Raw genomic sequence first — 15,356 nt, 5'->3', positions numbered from 1 at the left:
TATATGTGCTATGTGCTTTTCTGTGTTATTATCTTGTGTTATATATCATGCTATTATGGTAGCAAAAGTTGTACCTTTGACCATGTGATCAGTGAAAGGGCTTAGATTCACGATGGTATTGGTATGTAGCCTCTGGCCGTGTAGAACACGCCTCGTTAGAGAATGAATTCTACCCCTATGGCATTGGCAGAAGCTTATATAGGGCTAAAATCCTGAAATCTACCAAAATGTTTAATCATAAAGTGTATGTCTTCTGTGCCATTTGAGCCGAAGCATTATTGATGTAGATCAAGTATGGAAATTGTTATGTCTCATTGATTGTATATCCTTGAATCAAATCATTGATTGATATGGAAAGCTATTCACATGATTCACATATGCCTTTTTTGTACTTGTTCCTCTTTGCTTCTGCCATATTGAAGTATATATATATATATATATATATATATATATATATATATATATATATATGGCATAGCGTTATATTGTATCTATTATTGAACTCACTAAGCGTCACCGCTTATCCCTCCCAGTGTTTAACTATTGCAGGTATTAAGGATCCAGTATAGACATATACTGTTAGAAGATTTTGAATAGTTTAAAACTATTACTTTTGTATTTAGTACTCATGTATGTATAAAGTAAAGTATCCTGGGAAGTTATGAGTTAAGATAGTATTTGTTAGTCAGAGTATGTACGCTATAAGTTCGATGAAAGCTTATATTTACATGATGTTCTAAATGGGTTTAAGTTCTAAGGTTTGCCAAACCATAAGCTATAAGGGTGAGCATTTAAACCAGACCGGTTTTGGAGATTTTTGTGGACCTTGGACTAGACCGGTTTGAGGGTTACTGGTCCAGGTCCAAGTTCGGGTTGTCTGCTTCGTGTATTCGTTTGATTGTTAAAACTTTAGGTGCATACTATACAACTCCTTAAAATGAATATGTATTTAGGTTTAATACTTTAATACATTTTTTGGGTTTGTTAAAATTCATAATTATATTCTAAAAAAATAGATGAAAATATTTAGTTTTGTTATGCAAACTTTGAAGGATTGTAATTCATTGAATATAATACCAAAAACGATAAAATTATAATATAAAATTATGTACAAACTCTAAACTACAAGTTGGAAACAACCGCATGTCAATCCAACTTAAAACGGATGAGATATTTTTTTTAAGATTTCAGCGAATACATACAAAAAAATGAGAATGTAATATAACCTTAAAATAAATAATACCTCTTATGCCAAATTCCACAAACACCTATCCATAAAAATAGTTGGCCAAATGGATAATTAGGAAAAGATTTGATTTTTTTTAAAAATCTGGTACAAAACCGGTTTTTACTCGGAACCAGTTAAAAAACCAGACCAGCTTTGATCAATTCCTAGAACCGAGAACCTGCCCGATGGTCAAAAAAGGGTCCAGGTCCAGGTCGGGTTTCCGGTCCTCCGGTACACATGTCTAAATGCTCACCACTAATAAGCTACTATTAAAAGTCAGTGTTCCAGTAATGCTACTACGAAATATTGATCACAAAAGCGGTTTGTAAAATGGTATTAGACTATAGGTGAAATAATTGGATAATCGTTTTATAGAAACATAAATCATATCTGACAATAATATTGGAACTCACATATTTTTTCAAAGAATAAGTTTTGACACATTTAGATAAAATGATCTCTTTCAAATTTCATAGAAGATAGTTTCCATTGGTTGTATGTTTTGCAAAGATAATAACAAGAGTCAAAGCCGATCACTATCCAGCATTTTTTTTACGACAACCAGTTTTCACGCATGAACAATTATGTTATGTTATCCAGAGTTAAAAATAGATAAAAAATTAAATTATTAATTTTACATTAATATAATAAACTTACAAAATAACATCAAATTTATATAACTTCATATTTCTTATTTTCAGTATTATTACTATAACTTTTAATGTATTTTCTCCTTTTAATATTGTAATCTAAAAATATCAATTTCTATTTCTTAATGTAAGTTTGACTTTCTAATTTATCATATTTGTTTCTTTATAGCAAATCAATAAGATCTAGTCAAGACAATAAAAAAAATATTATAATTATATCAACATGAGTGTTTTATATACGAATCTTGGTGGTAGATAAAACAATATATTCTCGATTAAAGATTCTTTGGTTTTGCTCACTATCAGTTTCATTGATTTAAATTTTTTAATGGATACAATGACCATCAATATGATCGTTTTTGAGGTTATCTTTGTTTTATACTCCAACTCAATCATTAAGTATTCATATAATATACGGTTTTCAACTTGGTGTAAGTTTGTTTTTCAATTTAATATATTTTCATTATATGACTAAGTACAATAATGGGTTTTCTAAAAAAATGGTTTTCTTGTTATAAAAACAAAAATGTGATTTAATAAAAGTTAACGTATTATGTTGTTGGTGCCATTTGAGAAATGTAGTTTTCTTTAGATAGCTTTTCTTCTCGTTAAGTTATCTTTATACTTAATCAATCTTTTTCCTTTGTTTTAAGATTTCTGTTTATAGTTTAGTTGAATAAGGAGTTTATGCCTATATATGGCTCTACCCTATAATCATTTTTATCATCACAAAATAAAGTAGGCGGTTTCTAAATTTATATGGTATTAGATCAATGATACTGTGATCTCTAGAAAACGTTGATAATGACCAGAGGCAATACCAATGATGTCACATCGTCATCAATAGAAAAATTCATTTTGGATCCATCTTCCCCATATTTTTTTGATGTCGTCAGATCAATAAGGTCACATGTCAGAATTTTGTTAGAGAAAGCCTATTGCACGATGGAAACTTCAACGATTTGCAAACCAAGATGAGAAATGTGTTATTTGTGAAAAATAAAATGAATTTTGTTGATGTGATGATACCATCCCCTTGCCCGTAGAATGATCAAAAGACTTGATAAATTAGAAACAATGCAACACCATGGTTAGATGATGTTTGGTGAGCTTGATGGAAAAGGAACTTATAAGCAGCATAAAAATACACTATCACTGCTCGAGACATTTGGCTCGATGTTGAAGAAAGATTTGACAAAGAAAATGCTCCACAAGCTTATGAACTCAGAGGACCTATTAGCTTGATTCTACAAGAAAACATGTCAATCTCAACATACTACACCAAACCAAGAAGTGTTTGGAATGAGATTCAATCCATAAACTCGTTACCCACCTGCAAGTGTAATGGATGTTCATGTGAGTTAACCGAATAATTTAATCAAATCAGAGACAAATAAAGATTATATGACTTTCTCATGGGATTAAACGAAGCATATGGAACCATCAAACAAAAATACTAAGTACCACACCTCTTTCTTTCGACGCTTAGAGTCATCTATCATCTTGTAAGCCAATATGAATAGTAGACACATATTGGGTATGCTTGCAATAATACCACTAAAGCAATTACCTAAAAATGGAATACCACCAAACTGTCAATCAAACAAAAGAAGAGAATATCGAAAATTGAAAGGAAAAATTGATGATCGATCATGCAAAGTCACCCTTGGCTCGGGAACGTGCTGCATTCCCGTTGGGACTCACGATCTGAATCGAAGAGGAACGCCCTGCGTTCGTTACATCAGTGGGCCTCTTTGGGTCATTTCTTTGGACTATACTACTATAGGCCTTAGTGGATCATTCTTTTGGGCTGTTATTGGACTATATCATATGTTGGGATTATGGGAAGGCCCATTTGAGAAGTTAGGCCCAAATTAGAAAATTGGGCTACAGGTGGGCCATTAGTGGGCTAGGAAAGCTCTACAGAATTGGGCCCTTCCATGTTATGGATTTGGGCCTAGGTCATGGACCAATTTAGATCAGGGGTAAAATGGTCATTTTACCCTAAGAAGGATTATTGGATTTTGACTAAGTTTTATTTGGTAATGATAGCTTAGAGAGTCGTCGGGGCAGCCATTAGAGATTCCTTACCGTGAGATTTTTCATTCAGCTTTACGAGGTGACTTTCCTCGTGTATGAAAGGGTTGAAGGCACCAATGTCGGCCCTATATGTATGCTAGTATGTTCCGGAGCAAGGTCCAAAGTCGGGCAGTGCCCAATGTAGGTTTATATGTTTCCGGATTCCAATCCGATGTCGGGCGATGCCCGAGGAATGTTTGTATACTTCATGTCTTCATGATTCTTGCATGTGTCTGTTTTGTATGTTTTTGGACTTTGGTCCGATGTCGGGCAATGCCCGAGGAATGTTTGTATGCTTCTGGATTTCGGTCCGATGTCAGGTAGGGCCCGAGGAATGTTTATATGTTATGTTATGTGATTATTTATTTGTATTTGTTGATATGTTTATATGTATACCGAGCTTTGTTTGATGCCAGGTAGGGCCCGATTCTGGATTTCGGTCTGATGTCGGGCGGGGCCCGATGAAGCGGGCAAGGCCCATGATATGCTATTATGTGATTATGTGTATGGTATGTGGTAGTTTAGGGAGACTCGCTAAGCTTCATGCTTACATTTTTCATTTTTGGTTTCAGGTACTTCCAGTAGCAAAGGTAAGAGTTCGAGATGACTGCATTGCACACACCATTATGTTTAGCCTGGGATGTTTTACTCTGATATATTGATATGTGTAGATTTTTGAGATACTATAATATACATTTTGATGAGAAGATTTTGATAACTATGGTTTTATTTAATAAATTAAAATGAAAATTTTGGTCTTTGAATTTTTGGATGTTTCAAATGGTCACATCATTGATTGTTGTTTTGAAATGAGTGGATATCCATAATGGTGGAACACAAAGAATAACAATAAACCTCAAACCAACCAAAAGTGCAACAACAAAAAACAACAACAGTTAGTGAAGAAAAGTAAATTCCCAGTCTCACCAAAGATGAGTTTGAAAAGACTCGTTCAAATTCTTCGAATAACAAACCCAAAGGAAGCATCTCTCGTGGCACACGTGACAGGTATGACATATCCACATAAAACTTGGATCACTGACATAGGTGCTAGTAAACACATAACCCATCATAGTGATTGGTTAAAACAAAACCAAAATCACGAAAAACATTCATTAGTAACTATCTATATTGGAGAATCGGTACAAGTTGAAGGTGTTAGGGATATCAGTTTGACATGTTTTAAATGTCCCTGATTTTATGTGTAACCTAATTTTCAATAAATAAATTGTCTCGTGACTTAAATTGCTTTATGACATTCTACCCGGATAAATGTTTCATTTATGACTTACATTTGAAGAACCTGATTGGGACGGGTAGAGAACATGACGGATTGTATCGTTCGGAGCCATCCAACCAAAAGAAAGTCGCTATGTCAGTTTTGCCATAACGAGAAGTATGTCATCGAAGATTGTGCCATGCTCCAGAAATAGTCCTTAGAAAAATAAATAAGTTAGATAGCATAAGAGTTTTTAATAATTTTTGTGATTCTTGCATTCATGAAAAACAATGCAAATTGCCTTTTCTATTTGTTTTTCTAAAATTATTGAGTCTTTCGATTTAATCCATGTTGATATTTGGGGAAGATATCGACACTCTTCGTTAGATACTGCACATTATTTTTATCAATTATTGATGATCATAGTTGAGGTGTTTGGTTTTATTTTATGAAAACAACATATGAAGGCTCACATTACCTTACAATCTTAAATAATATGGTGGTAACATAATCTAACAAAAGAATCAAGCACCTTTGAATGGATAGTAGATCTGAATTTAAATCAAGATACATGCTTGGATTTTATAAAGAACAAGGAATATTGCTTGAGAAACCTTGTCCATATTATCCACAACAAAATGGCATGGTAGAAGGAAAATACAAACATTTGTTAGAGATGGCTAGATAACTAGGGTTTCAAGCATCATTACCAATAGAGTTCTGGTAGACTTTCATTACTACATCATATGTGATAAATAAACTTCTTACTCTCGTTCTTAACAATAAAAGTATTGGAGTTTTAAGGTTACAATCAATATGTACATGCAGAATTTCACTTAATTAAGGTTACATGCAACCTAATGGATCTATGTCTTTTCTCAATTAATAACACCATACTTATGAAACAAAAAATTTAAACCTTGTGAATCAAATTCATGAAAAGAACCAAATCCCTTATAGCTTAATTCAAATTAAGCTAATAAAAAACTCTTGATAATCTCCTTGAAAAACTAGCTCCAAAAGTATGGCCATCTCTAATGCGTCACACCCAAAACTCAGACTAGTCTAGGATTAAAGGAGAGAGGGGAGAGATGAGAGAAAATTTGGTTTTCTCTTCGTGGTTTCTTAGGCCAAAATTGCCAAGGGTTACATCCCTTTATATAGTTACCTGATAAACACAGAAACCCTAAATTTGAACTTAAAATAATAATATTTCAAATCAGTATTTATCTAGTTTCCTTTTATCAGTTGGAGGCTTTCAAAAGCTTCACTAAGAGCCTCCAAAACCGTACCATGTAAGTGATGGGTTTTATGAAAAAAAAAAACTTAAACCCTTTAGTATGTACGCAACCCTAATAAAGATCTATGTTTTCTCTATTGAATGTATAACTATGAAAAACAAATCAAGAACCCTAAGAATACAAGTCTATTTTCGAAAATACCAAATTAGAGTTAGGAATGTATACCTTGATTGTTATTATTGTAAATAACAATGAACAAATTCTTCTTGATCCTTTGGAAGCAAGCACCACAATTGTCGTGCCTCTAATGGAATCACACCCAACACAAGCAAGAGGATGAGAGGAGAGAGGGGGAGAATTTCGGTCAATGCAATAGGAAGAAGAGAATGCCTAAATTGTGAAGCCCTAGGTCCTTTATATAGTTGAGTTAGCCTGGTGCCAAAGCTAGGGTTTAAGGAGGAAACCCTAAATCCTTTTGCTTGGAGACCAAGCATCCCATTCCCCTCATCCAAGGGGCTTTGGATGAAAATTCCTTGGGCTTACCCAAGCGAATTTCGTTCACCTCATCCAACGAGGTGCATGGATTTCTTTCCTCAACTTCCAATACATAACCAAACATACCCTGCACTTTTAATTAATTCCTGTTAATCCCAAAATTAATTCCAATTAATTTCTGATCAATTATTAATTAAACAATATGATTTCTAATTAACATATTATCTTCATAATATACTAATAAATCAATTATTCCAATTTATTACTCAAATAATAAATCAACCTCTCTTTCTCCAAAATCGTCATGTCCAGTTGCTAGGTTTGAGGGTAACGCAAAAGGACTGTGCCACTATCAATTCAAGTTTATACCAATTATAGTTATGGGCTTAGACACCTAATCCAACAGTGTCCCACTTGGATAAGTCTAATAACTATAATTGTGAGTATAACTTCTAAATTGATCAGCAAATTGTAGCTTCCAAAAGCTGTTGTTGAACTCTTAACCAGTCAGTTACGTGTCCAATGATAAGTGATCATATAATCCCCTGTTCTGCAAGATATCATTCGGACATGAGACATGGAAAATAATCAATCTCATTGTCCAACACTTTGTTTCCTAATTTCTGATTTGTAATAGCATAGAACTTCTAATCGAACACATCAATTAAGTCCTGGCCGGCCCCGACACTATAAGTCAACACCAAATCGCCGCGGGGCCCAAAGATATCGCTTTTCCCTTTAGGGAAAAAGGAACGACTAAACATTGACTTGTATGCCTGTACATTTTACTCATCAAATCATGCACAACAATACGTTTTATAACATCAAGTTACTGATGCGTTTATGTATCTTCAACGCACAACTGACTTGTAAACCACAACTCATATATCTCCATTTTAAGAGTATAAGATATTATCGTCTCAGAATTACTCGTGATAAATTCCATGAAGTAATTCTCTGAGCTTGGGTTAATCCAATACTTAAATCTCCATTTCAAACTACTCATGAATATTGCAGCAATGGCATTGCTATGTCTAAAACTCCTTAGACAATCTACAATCTAACTCATGATAGTCTTAATTCACTACTTACTTCCAAATTTACAAACAACTATGGACCTTTTGAATAATCGAATTATTCGGGAAATAAAACATGCAAAATGAAACACAATAATAAACAATTGACAAACGGTAATAAACAAACTCATAAATAACTCTCTATTATTTAATCACTAAAAGTAAATTACATTTACTTTGTTACAAGTTTCAAAATAACTATCTAACTACTTAAACAAACTCATAAATAACTCTCTATTGATGATACACTCTTCACCACAAGGTGACCTTCTTCTACCTTATGTATGATGAAATGGTATTTTCTGTCGATATGTCTTGATCTGCCATGATCTCTTGGTTGCTTTTTCAAGGAAACTGCTCCTTTGTTATCACATAAAATTTCCATTGTCTCCTTAATGGATGGAACAACTCCAAGGTCTTCGATGGAGTTTTTCAACCAAATTGCCTCCCTTGATGCTTCACTCTCCGTTATATACTCTAATTCACAGGTAGAATCAGCCACTGTCTCTTGTGTGGAATTTTTCCAGGTTACCGCTCCTGCATTTAGGGTAAACACCCAGCCAGATTGAGAACGGAAGTTGTTTCTATCTGTTTGAAAGCTGGCGTCACTATACCTAGTGACTCTCAACGTATCACTGCTTCCAAATACAATGACCCAATCCTTAGTCCTTCACATATACTTAATGATATTTAACCGCTATCTAATGAGCTCTACCTAGATTTTCCTAATAACGACTGACCATGCTCAAAGCAAACGCCACATCAGGGCGAGTACATGTCATAGCATACATGATAGATCCAAAGGCAGAAGTATATGGAACTCTACTCATCTCTGTATCAGTACTTGGGTTTTGTGTAACATACACATTCAGTTATCGTGTTTTATAATGAATAATATTATGAAATATTATATGAATTTGAGTATTGAGTTCTAACAGATAGTTTTTACTTGAATTGAAGTAAAACTGTGTTTAGAATCATTCAGAATGTTTTGGAAGTCTTATGAGATTCCGAACAAAAGTCAAATATTGAAATTTAACGAAAATATAAATTTTAAAATAACTATAATTTTATTATTGATATTTTTAAAGAATCTCGTTAGAAACATTTAGGCGAAAACCTCATCGAAATCCGAGTTATAACGAAGGAGTTATAACCAAACGAAGATTCGCGTCCAAACCGACAAACACTATTTAGCGTAAAAAGTGAGTTTTCGATAAACTACGTTTTAGCCTTAGTGATCTAAATGAAAGTCGTAGTATTCGTTAAACCGAGAATTTTCCTAAAAATAACGTCCAAATCTGACTTCGTATGAGGAAGTTATGATTTTTCTAAGTTTTGGAATAGAAGTAGACAACTAAAAGCTTGAAATAAAGATCGAGTGATTTTTAGCCGACACAACCTAAACAAGAATCGAAGGTCTCGTCAATAGTAGTAGAATTGTAAAAAGACAGACGAAAACGGGCGTCAGATGAAGAAGTTATAAATTTTTAACGGATTTTCCTGTCGCAGACTGTTAAAAATAATAATATTAAAAATAAAGTCAAAATTAACCAACGGAGTCCAAACAAAAGTTGTAGAGCCTAATTTCACCTACGTGTGCATATAAAGAACGTAAAAAATGGAGCCCGTATGCGAAAGTTATGGATTTTAGAAGTTCGGGACATAAAAATCAAGAAAAATGCTAAAATCGAGGAATTTTGCATGGCTCAGGTTTGGCCACGTCACCCTCGCCCAGGAAGCGCCTTGTGTCCGATGTTGATGACGAGTCCGAAGCCGGTTGCCGACGCGTGTCGCTGAATCTCACACTCGAATGCGCGGCCCAATTCGAGCGCGCCACCTGCCTTCCTCGTGTCCTGTCCGAAGCACGCCATATGGCTTCTCTCACATGCGACGCGTGTTCTTTCCTCCAGCCGAAGATCCGAGGCTCGCACCCTATAAATAGGAGGGTACGAACCCTCCCGGTTATAATTTGGAAAAATCACATATTTCACCCCTAAATCAATATTTCTTTCATTTCAACTTTCCACGAAGCCCCGAGATCATATCCAACACCCAAAATACGTTCCGAAGTGCGCCGAAGAGCCCGAGAAATTTATCTTTTTGGTTTGAAGCGCAACCCTCGCAATGCCCAGTTTTCAAGAAAGCACCTGGTTTTCATCAAAGAAAGCTAATTATAGTAACGAAGTGTTGTCCAAATTACTATTTTAACCTCCAGTTAATTCACGATGAGTTCAATATATTGGAACAATTGTATGTGATTTGTTATATGTGCTATGTGCTTTTCCGTGTTATTATCTCGTGTTATATATCATGCTATTATGGTAGCAAAAGTTGTACCTTTGACCATGTGGTCAGTGAAAGGACTTAGATTCACGATGGTATTGGTATGTAGCCTCTGGCCGTGTAGAGCATGCCTCGTAAGAGAATGAATTCGACCCCTATGGCATTGGCAGAAGCTTATATAGGGCTAGAAGCCTGAAATCTACCAAAATGTTTAATCAGAAAGTGTATGTCTTCTATGCCATTTGGGACGAAGCGTTATTGATGTATATCAAGTATGGAAATTGTTATGTCTCATTGATTGTATATCCTTGAATCAAATCATTAATTGATATGGAAAGCTATTCACATGATTCACATATGCCTTTGTTGTACTTGTTCCTCTTTGCTTATGCTATATTGAAGTATATATATGGCATAACGTTATATTGTATCTATTATTGAACTCACTAAGCGTCACCGCTTATCCCTCTCAGTGTTTAACTATTGCAGGTATTAAGGATCCAGTATAGACATATACTGTTAGAAGATTTTGAATAGTTTAAAACTATTACTTTTGTATTTAGTACTCATGTATGTATAAATTAAAGTTTCCTGGGAAGTTATGAGTTAAGATAGTATTTGTTAGTATAGTATCCTGGGAAGTTATGTAATATATAACACTTGTTAGTAGTCGGTTTGTATCCAGTCTTGTGTAACCACATTATCAATGTAAAATATTATTTATAAATATGCATGTAGCATGTTTTGGAGTAACAATATTGTAAAGTATGAAAGCTTGGGACTTTCAGAAATACGAAAGTTTGGTTCTTTCAATCATGGTATGAGAGCAGTAGTTGAAGTGAACTAAATTCCACGGATTGGTATTTAGAATTAAACCGTCAGAAGTTCAATATATGAATGGATTCATTGTAAGTATATGGATACAAACCTTAGGAAAGACTTAAGTGATGTTTTAGGTAATGATTAACCCTAATATTCTAAAATACAATGTTACTCCATATTGTAGAGCAATGGCTGAACAGGTAAGTAGCCATACACCAGAGGTGGGTGGAGATCCTCAACCTGATGAAGTAAATACTCCAGTATCTCCTCATGAGAAGTGACTATTGGGTAAACTTACTAGTGTTATTCAGAAGACTCTCGAGGAACACAAAAAGAATGGTGATAAAGGAAAATAGAAAGTCACTGGAGAATCTTCAAAAAGAGAGACAAAACATCCTTCATTCAAAACTTTTAAGAGTAGTGGTGCTACTGAGTTTTCGGGTGTCCTTAATCCCGTAGTTGTTCTAACTTGGATTCAAAACACAGAGAAAGTATTTCATATATCTCATGTGCATAATGAAGACAAGGCTAATTATGTTTCTGCTATGCTCGTAGGAAAATCCTTGGTCTGGTGGGAAGCAACATATGAAGCTCTCAACGGGTTTGACCAGGAGAACTTATCCTGGGCAATGTTCAAAACTCGTTTGCTAGGGAAGTATTGTCCTCTATGTGAGTAGAAGATTGGAGAAAGAATTCCTTGAACTTAAACAAGGAGGAATGATTGCGATTGATTATGAAACTCAATTTAATCAAAAAGAACAATTTGCTCCAAGTATATTCCAACTGAAGACGATAAAATTCAGCTAGTCTTGGATGGACTACGGTATGAAATCCGCAATTTCGTGGCTAATCGGGATGTTCTGTCATTTGAAAAAGCTGTTGAGTATGCTTGAAAGCGAGAGCATGACTTAGAAATACGTGGTGCCACTCTTTCTGTTTTGAAGCATCCACATATTGATCGAACTACTCATGCTTCCTCTATTCCGCCAACTCAATCTGTTCGAATTGAACCTGGTAAACAAGTGCAAACTCATAATACCCCTCGTGGCCGCGGTAGGTCGCAATCTTTTTCTCTTCAATCGCCATCATGTCAAAATTATGGAAAGAATCATCTGGGCGAATGCAGGTTAGAAAAAGGATCAGTGGTCAGTTATGGATGTGGAGAAGTAGGCCACATGAAGTCTGTTTGTCCAATGAAGAATGTTACCATCTTTTCTTGTGGTGTTGCTGGCCACAGGACGCGTTTTTCCCTACTCTTACTAGTCAAATCACGGGAAGTCGAGCTTCTGTTCAACAGCCGGCAAGAAGTCAAGCTCCTGTTCAAGAATCAAAGGGTACTCCAACTAAAAAGGAGGAGGTGCCAAAAGCTAAGGGTCGTGCATTCCAAATTACCACAGAGGAGGCACACGAGGACCCGAATGTTGTGACGGGTACATTTCTTGTGAACTCTAGACCTGCTCACATCTTATTTGATTTTGGTGCCTCAGATTCTTTTGTGTCTTATGAATTTGCGCATTCTTTTCAAATTTCTTGATATGCACTCGCGTAAACATTTCACGTAGATACTACGGGAAGTATATCATTACTTGCGTATAAAATCTATAGGGATTGTGTCATAGAAATTGAAGGCTACAATTTTCTTGCTAATCTGATTCCTATCTCCTTGCCCAACTTTGATATTATTCTCGGCATGAATTGGTTATCAAGGAACCACACAAAGCTCTTGTGCTATGAAAAGATAGTACGCATTCTTATTGAAGGAGAGAATCCAATTTATGTCTACGGTGAACAAAGAATCTTAAAAATAATCTCTTTCCTAAAAGCTCATAAATTCATATCGAAGGGATGTTCTATCTATCTAGCTTATACAGTTGATGTCTCAAAAGACGAGAAGAAAAAGGTAAATGATGTTCCCGTTGTTAAAGAATATCCTGATGTTTTTCCTGAAGAATTGCCTGGACTTCCTCCGGACAGGCAATTAGAATTTTGAATTCACCTTGTGCCTGGTGCTGCTCCGATTGCAAAGACTCCTTATCGTCTTGTGCTAGCTGAGATGAAAGAAATGATGATCCAGCTGCAGGAACTACTTGACAAAGGTTTCATTCGACCAAGTACCTCTCCTTAGGGTGATCCGTTGTTATTTCTCAAGAAGAAAGATGGTTCGATGTGAATGTTTATTGATTACCATGAGCTAAATAAGGTAACTATCAAGAATAAGTACCCGCTACCTCGCATTGACGATTTGTTTGATCAACTTTAAGGTGTTAGCTATCTCTCGAAGATTGATTTGAGATCTGGCTATCATCAGTTTAAAGTACACGAGCAGGATGTACTGAAGACTACTTTTCGTACTCGATATGGGCATTATGAATTCCTTGTCATGCCGTTCGGTTTGACAAATGTTCCTGCTGTATTCATGGATATGATGAATCGCGTGTGTCATCCAATGCTCGATAAATCTGTCATTATATTCATTGATGATATTCTAATATATTCCAAGTCTGAAGTTGATCATGCCATTCATATTCACGAAGTATTAGAACTTCTTCAAAAGGAGAAACTATATGCTAAATTCTCAAAATTTGAATTTTAGCTTCGCCAAGTTCAATTTATCAGCCATGTGATTTCTGGTGACGGTATATCCATAGATCCTACCAAAATCGAAGTCATTCAAAATTGGGAAGCCCCACGTAATGCTTCTGAAATTCGCAATTTCTTGGGTCTCGTGGGATATTACCAGAGATTCATTAAATATTTTCCGTGTATAGTTGTACCTCTCACAAGTCTTACTACGAAACCAGAAGTTTCGTTTCCCTGAAGATAGTGGTGATCTCAGCCACCGATTCAGTAGTCTGGCGGAGATCCTGGAACTCTTGCGCCAACTATTGCACCTCAATCACCGGTGTAAACTCAACTTAGAACCTGATCGAGAAATCACTCTAGGTCATCAAATCAACAACATCATCACCCACATAACACCCTACCTCCTCCTACCAATCATGTGCCCTATCATTCAAGAAGCAGGAAGCTAGTCTGACCTTGTCCCCCTCGGCACAACGACTGGTAAGGAAGGTGTTAGCAACATTTACTAACCACCTGCTACTCGCAATGAGGTCCCTTTCCCCGTGATAACCTCGTGCTCCACATGCCCGAAACTCCCTGAAAGTCAGAGAACGTGTCCCAACCAAATCCACAATCTCAGCGCGAAAGGCGCTCAACCACTCATCAAGAATCTCTAAAATACCCTCGTTGACCATGTCAAAGATTACAGGAGTCTGATCAAGGATACCGCACGTAATATCAGATGATATGAACTCCCTCGTCTGGTAATCTAGCTTCCTGGCTCCAGATCCTGAGCCCGAGCCCTCCTCGGTGCCAGAACTGCCAGCAGGTCTACCTCGCAACATCACCATACTGAAAATAGATCATGCAAACCATCAGAATACACATAAAAATATAAACATGGGGGAATCATAACTCCACAAGATTACTGGGTTCATCACAACCCTCCTTGAATCGAGTACATATCCTCTTCTTCCAGTACCTTCCACATCTATCTGTACTTTCCTTCCACATCTATCTGTACTTTCCTTCCACATCTATCCATACTTTCCTCAAGAAGTGCCTTAACTTAAGCAAGTTGATTTATATCCCAAAAAATTCCCCTCACAGATAAGGCTCCCATCACTAGATCTCATCCTAAGTTTTCCTAGGGAAAACTCCACACCACTCTCCGCCATCATCTGCAGAAGGAAATCCCACTAACTTCCTCTAACTAGACCACAATTACAATTACATATTACAAAAACTAGATAATTCTTCGAATCAGAGGTCTCACACTACAACGGTTGGACTCAAACAGGAGCTGCACAATTGAGTTAAAACCTAACCCTCTAGAATTATTTAGTTCCCATAATATGTAACTTAGCATATTCGGTTACTAGTTAGCTAAATCTAGTTAGAACTCCTAAAAGCACAAAGCAAGAACCATTCAAGCATCAAGTAATCAAAATCAAGCATAACCTAATTAAGCCATCCTATCACTGACTGATCAGCACTAGCATGCAATTCTATAAGCTCACACAATAGGCATACAAAGGCATCTCTCCTAGCATTCTATCATGCAAAACTAAGCAGATCCTTAGCCCTAACTAGCATGCGGTTCACAAATTCATAGATCAAAACATATTAGATAACATGTATGGGTAATTTAGGAAACTTACTTGAGCTTAGCTAATTGCTTGCACCACACCCTCTCTT

This window comes from Lactuca serriola, chromosome 5, assembly GCF_051521515.1.
Source record: "Lactuca serriola cultivar US96UC23 chromosome 5, Lser_US96UC23_V15, whole genome shotgun sequence".
Lineage (NCBI taxonomy): Eukaryota > Viridiplantae > Streptophyta > Magnoliopsida > Asterales > Asteraceae > Lactuca > Lactuca serriola.
The sequence above is the reverse complement of the archived record's forward strand: the minus strand, read 5'-3'. Positions refer to the sequence as shown.